At 38.8% G+C, this 6,763-nt stretch overlaps 1 pseudogene; it reads right to left on the bottom strand.

Annotated features, from left to right (window-relative positions):
• Nucleotides 1–66, bottom strand: LOC138845106 (U6 spliceosomal RNA; annotated as a pseudogene).
• Between the last annotated feature and the right edge of the window lie 6,697 nt (nucleotides 67–6,763).

Raw genomic sequence — 6,763 nt, 5'->3', positions numbered from 1 at the left:
TGCAGGGGCATGCTAATCTTCTCTGTATCATTCCAATTTTAGTATATGTGCTGCCGAAGCGAGCACATGTGCTGCCGAAGCGAGAAAGAGATGAAAAGAATTTATCTCAGCTAGCCACTAATATTCAAGAAACAAGGTCTTCAGGAAAGCCAACTCAACTGACATTTTCATGTCATTGTTAAATAAAGGAAAAATTATCTAGGTTCAGCAATACGTAGTTTATAAGAGAAAGACTACAGAGTAATTTCCTTGGCATAGAAATAACTTTGTCTTTTTTTTTTTATCTATGAGGGCTTGCTATCACCACCACACACCCACATCCCATATACAAATGCCTGGCTTGAGTGGTAGCTTCTCTGCTTTGAGGCAAGTTTCTGCTAGTGTGCACCCTGGGAGGAGATGGAGGATGGCAGAAGTGCTTGGGTCCTTGCACCCAAATGGGACATCCAGAATGAATTCCCAGTTCCTGGTTTTGGCTTGGTCAAGCTTTGGCTATTGCAAGTGTCTGGGGAGTGAAACAGTGGTTCCCTCTTCCTGTCACTCTGCCTTTCAAATCAATAACTGTTGTTGGTAATGACTAATAATGATATTCACTGATTGTCAAATTTTGAATCTATTAATTATAGACAATTTCTCTTTGTAATTTTAAACTTTCATAATGTTCTGTTGCCAATTTCATCACTAGAAATAAAAACATTTCCTCAAAAAAAAAGAAACCTTACTGCTTTCCTAATGGGCTTATTAAGTTCTTGACCAGGGCCTGTTAGTCTTCCCACAAACTTTCTAGTCTCACTACTTTCCTTCTTCTTCCTCTTCTCTGTGACTTGTAAAATAGTATACATTCTATATACTGTGGATACTTTTGATTTATTTTATTCCTTCAGTCTCCTATGAAGTTCCTCCACAAAAGCACAGCCCTTAGATATTCATTCATTTATGCAGTCTGCAGATTTCATGAGCTACTAAATTCCAAGTAGTATGTTAAAGGCAAGATCTGGGCCTAAGAGAAAAGTGGTCTAAATTCTGTGCCTAGAAGAGGATTTGGGACATAGTAGAACTTCAGTGAAGTGCTATGTGAATGACATGCACTCATTAAATGAGTAATCTAAAGCATACACTTCATTTAAGCAACACAGCAGCCCTACTCACCTCAGGTAGAGCAATTGAGAGGAATAATGTGAACAAAAATAAGACATCAATAAGTTGAATAATAACAGAGAAAAAACAAAATGAGATAGATGCCAACATTACTGAGCTATTTTTGAGGAATTAAATTGATAGAGGGGCTGGCATTGTGGCCAAGTGGGGAAAGCTGCAATCTGTGAGGCCAGCATAACATCTGAGTTCCACTTTGAGTTTAGGAATCTCCACTTCCAATTTAGCTCACTGCTAAACACCTGGGAAACCAGCAGAAGATGGACGAAGGACTTGGGTCCTTGCCACTGATGTGGGAGACTTGGATGAAGCTCCTGACTCCAGCATGCCCCAGGCTCAACTGTTGAAACTCTCTGGGGTGTGAGCCAGCAGATGAAAGCTATCTATGTCTTTCCCTCTCTCTCTAAATCCACCTTTCAAATAATAAAGATTTAATAAACAAATTAACTGATTTCAAAATACACAAAAACATGAACAATACTATATCATTTTTATGCCAAACTGATAAAAAATAACAAATGCTAGAGAGCACATGGGAAAAGAAAACCGTCATATATGGTGGGTGAAAACACAAGTTAGTACAGATGTTATGCAGAACAGTATGGTCATTCCTTAAAAAGGATAAAAATTGGGCCGGTGCTGTTGTGCAGTGAGTTAAAGCCCTGGCCTGAAGGGCCAGCATCCCATTTGGGTGCCAGTTCTAGTTCCAGCTGCTCTTCTTCCAATACAGCTCTCTGCTATCTCCTGGGATAGCAGTAGAAGATGGCCCAAGTCCTTGGGCCCATGCACCCATGTGGGAGACCCAGAGGAAGCTCCTGTCTCCAGGTTTCAGAATGGCATAACTCTGGCGTTTGTAGTCATCTGTAGAGTGAACCAGCTGATGGAGGACCTCTCTGTGTCTCTACCTCTATTGTAACTCTTTCAAATAAATAACAAAAATTAAACTAAGATAAAAATTGACCTACCATGTGAGAGTTATCTTGCTCTTGGCTATATAGAATAAGGAAATTTTATTAGAAGGAAAGGAGGAGAGCATATCAAAGATACAGCAATTTTCCCATAACACAGCCACTATAACACAGTTCACTGCAGCCAGGATTTGAAACCAATCTAGCTGTCCATCAGTGAAAAACAATGGACAGGGCAACCTCTTTTAGATACAAAAAAAGAACAAAATATTATTAAATTAATTGAAATAAGCCAGAAGCAGGAACACAAATGTCACCTGGTCCTTGTCACATGTGGAAGTGAAAGAAAATAATGGATCTGAACACAGAACTGTGATTACTAGAGGCTGAGAAGGGAAGCAGCTAGGGATAGAGGGGGATTGGATAATAGGTATCAAAAATCAAAGAGGCAGAAAGAACTTCTGGTGTTCCATAATATAATGAGATGACTACATTCAACCATATTAGGTTCTGTGTAAAGAACTGAAGGAGAGGAGCTGGTAGTCTCAAATCATGGAGAAGAATTAGAAACTGTAGTTGCTTGGGGGCCAGCATTGTGGCACAGTGGGCTAACACCCTGGCCTGAAGCACCAGCATCCCATGTGGGTACCAGTTCTAGTCCTGGCTGCTCCTCTTCTGATCCAACTCTCTGCTATGGCCTGGGAAAGCAGTAGAAGATGGCCCAAGTCCTTGGGTCCCTGCACCCAAGTGGGAGATCTGGAAGAAGCTCCTGGTTCCTGGCATCAGATTGGCAGAGCTCCGGCCATTGTGGCCATCTGGGGAGTGAACCAGCAGAGGAAGACCTCTCTCTCTCTCTGCTGCTACTTCTCTCTGTAACTCTGTCTTTCAAATAAATAACTCTTTAAAAACTTAATAAAACTGTAGTTGCTTAGCTTGATCACTTTTTACTGCATAAATGTGTGCAAATATTGCACTACACCCTGTAATAATGCATGACTAGGACACATTAATCACAAATTATTTCAATGAAATTTTAAAAATTAGAAGCATTTCTTTATATTAACAATGAACTATTTGAAAATGAAATTAGAGAAACATTTCCATGCATAGCAGCATAAGAACCAGGAACCAATGTCTTCAATGTTATCAGTGATGAATCAGATTCACAGACCCCAGCACTCAGTTTTTGCCATAGACCTTACCATGGCAATTGTGGGCATATAGTAGTAAATCAATGGACAGGAATCCTTTGTCTCTAAATCTGCTAAATAAATAAACATGGAATTCATCAAAGAAAAAGAGATATCAATTTGGATGCCAGGCACAAAAACACATGCACTTGAGCTATCCTCCAGTTTGTGATGCCAACAAATCTTTCAGACATGTTACATTTTCAGAGACTTTTCTGTAATCTTGCTAAGCTTTCTGGAAATCTGCCTTATAGCAAAGGGTTTCCCAATTCCATTACACTCATGATTTTTCTTTTGTGTGATATATTAGTTTACCATCTAGAGATAATTTATGGTACAAAACTTTTCTATGCATGCATGTTTTCTCATTTGTGAGTCTATTCATGGGAATTGAAGACTGATTTATAACAGAAATACATTTTCCAAATTCATTGCATAGACTTTTGTTCCTTATGAATTCTCTGAAGTCTGTTGATGTCTAATTTCTGGCTAAAGGTTTTATCGTATTTACAGCATGCAAAGACTATCACCTTTTGTGAAATCTGTATCTATACAAGCCTGAAATAAAGAAAATGTTTTTGCACAATCAGTATACACCTAAGAAACCACCTGTGTCAATTCTCTGATGTACCATTGACTTCTGACTCTAATAATATTTATAAGCTTTCTCCTTTACATGAGTCTCTGTTGGATAGGATGTGATTTCCAGCAAAAGGTTTTGTCACAATACTTACATGAATTTTGGAGAAAAGCTCTTCCACATTCATTATATTGTTAAGGTCTCTCCCTTGTTCAAATTCCATGATGGATTATGAGGCATTACCTATGTGAAATGACTTTCTCACATTTATTTCATTCATTAGATATATATGTTGTGCATTCTGATATAAGGAGAGATTTGGGCAGAGCTTTCCAACACTCATTACACCCATAAGGTTTCTCTCCCACGTGAATTCCCTGTTGTCGTATGAGGTATGGCTTCTAATTAAAGGGATTTTACTTTCAAAGGAGTTTTTCCCTATATGAATTTGATGATGTACAATGAGGGCTGAATTATGGTAAAAGGCTCTGAGTCATTACATTCATAAAATTGCTCCCCATGAGAATTCTTTTATGTTTGATGAGGTCTGATTTGCACCACAAAGGCTATTCACATGTATTACATTCATGCATTTCTCCCCTTGGTGAATTCTCTAATATTTCATGAGATATAACTTGCACAAAAAGGTCATGTAGAAAATTCCCTGTGTGGATACTCTGATATCTTATGAGTTATGAAGTACAGCAAAGAGGCTTTCCACCATCCTTCCATCCATAAAACCTACCTAAATTGAGCAACAAAGATATAGAAAACGTAAACACACACATAACCAGATGGAAATGATACCAGTAATAAAGACCATCACTAGCAAGAAAACCCCAAAACTGGAAGGCTTCACTGCTGAATTCTAACAGACATTTAAAGCACTAACTGCAATTCTTCTCAAGTTATTCAAAACAATTGAGAGAGAGGCGATTCTCCCAAATTCTTTCTATGAAGCCAACATCACCTTCATTCCTAAACTTGAAAAAAGTGCAACAAAGAAAGTAATTATAGACCAATTTCCCTGATGAACATACATGCAAAGATCTGCAACAGAATTCTGGCCAATTGAATCCAACAATGCATCAGAAAGATCATCCACCCAGACCAAGTGGGATTTATCCTTGGTATGCAAGGATGGGACCAAAGGCTTTTCCACAGTCATTTCCTTTATAAGCTTTCTCCATGGTGTGAAGGCTCTGATACTTTCTGAGGTTTGACTTCTCAGCAAAGGTTTTTCCACAGTCGTTGCAATCATAAGGTTTCCCCCAGTACAAATTGTCTGATGCTTTGTGAGCTTTGATTTCTCAGCAAAGGCTTTTCCACAATGATTGCATTCATAAGGTTTCTCCCCTCTGTGAATTCTCTGATGATTTATGAGGTTTGCCTTCTGGCCAAAGGATTTTCCATAGTCATTGCATTCATAAGGTTTCTCACCTGTGTGAATTCTCTGATGATTTATGAGGTGTTTCTTCTGGCCAAAGAACTTCCCACAGTCATTACATTTATAAGATTTCAACCCTGTGTGAATTCTCTGATGTCTAATGAGATCTGACTTCTGGTGAGTGGTTTCCACACAATCATTACACACATGAGGGTTTTCCACAATATGAGTGCTGTGATGGAGGGTATGGCAGAATTTAATACTGAATGACTTCCCACAAGGTTTACATGCATAGGATTTCTTCCCTATATTTGGTCTATGATTCAGTCTAACATGTGATTGGTAAATGACAGGTTCCACAGTCCCAATATACTTATAAATGTTCTCTCTTTTCAGGTGAATACAATCAGAATTCCACAGTCAGTCAGCTGGGAGGGGTGGATGAATCTGGATACAGCTGGTTTCCTTGTACTAAAACAAGCGCCATATCACAAAGGACTCTTACATTTCTTTTTCTTTTTTGCATTTTTCACATTTTCTTATTTATCATGGTTTGTAATAAATTTTCTGATGTGGGTTGTGGTTTTGAGGCTGGCTTAAGGAGTTCAGGGAACCAGAGGAATGGTCTTTTTCAATTAGGGCACAGCTGTTGGCTCTCTCCAATTCTGGCTTTCTGTCATTGCTTTGGGTGCCTCAGCCAATTTTTCGTTTTGAGCAACTTTTTCCTAAATGTTTTGTTGGTCTGAGATGGTTTTGCCTTTTTCCTTTTCAAATTGTGTATTCTGATGCAATACAAACAAGGGTTTAGAACGAGGATCCATTATGAAATTGAAAAACAGAACATACTGGGTTTTGATGATTAGAAATCATAGGCAACATGACCAAGATGAGTTTTTGGGTTTTGGAAAATGACATAGAACCCTTCCACTGAGGGGCAGATATTAATTTCCTCCAAATCGAGAGTGAGTGCGATTTTCAGGTGAATTCAATCAGAATTCCACAGCCAGTCAGCTAGGAGGGGTGGATGAATCCGGAAACAGCTGGTTTCCTTGTGTCTAAATGCAGCCGAATATCACAAAGGACTCTTGCATTTCTTTGGCTTTTTTCTCATTTTTCTTTTTTTCATGGTTTGTAATGAATTTTCGATGTGAGCTTTGGTTTTGAGGCTGCAATATAGAGTTCAGGGCACCGGAGGAATGGTCTTTTTGAAACACGGCACAGCTGTTGGCGTGCTCCAATTCTGGCTTTTGTCATTGTTTTGGGTGCCTCAGCTAACTTTTGGTTTCTTGAGTGGCAATTTCCTAAATGATTTCTGGGTCTCAGTCGGTTTTGCCTTCTTATTCCCAAATTTTGTATTCTGATGCAATACAAGCAAGATTTTGGACAGAGCAGCCATTATGAAAGAAAAAAAAAACACAGCAAATTGCCCTTTCAGGATTAGAAATCTATAGGCAACACGACCAAGATGAGTTTCTATGTTTTGGAAAATGGCATGGAAAGCTTCTGCTGAGGGGACAGATTCTAATTCCCTCCAAATGGAGTG

This window comes from Oryctolagus cuniculus, chromosome 13 (assembly GCF_964237555.1).
Source record: "Oryctolagus cuniculus chromosome 13, mOryCun1.1, whole genome shotgun sequence".
In the NCBI taxonomy this organism is placed as follows: domain Eukaryota; kingdom Metazoa; phylum Chordata; class Mammalia; order Lagomorpha; family Leporidae; genus Oryctolagus; species Oryctolagus cuniculus.
The sequence above is the reverse complement of the archived record's forward strand: the minus strand, read 5'-3'. Positions and strand labels throughout refer to the sequence as shown.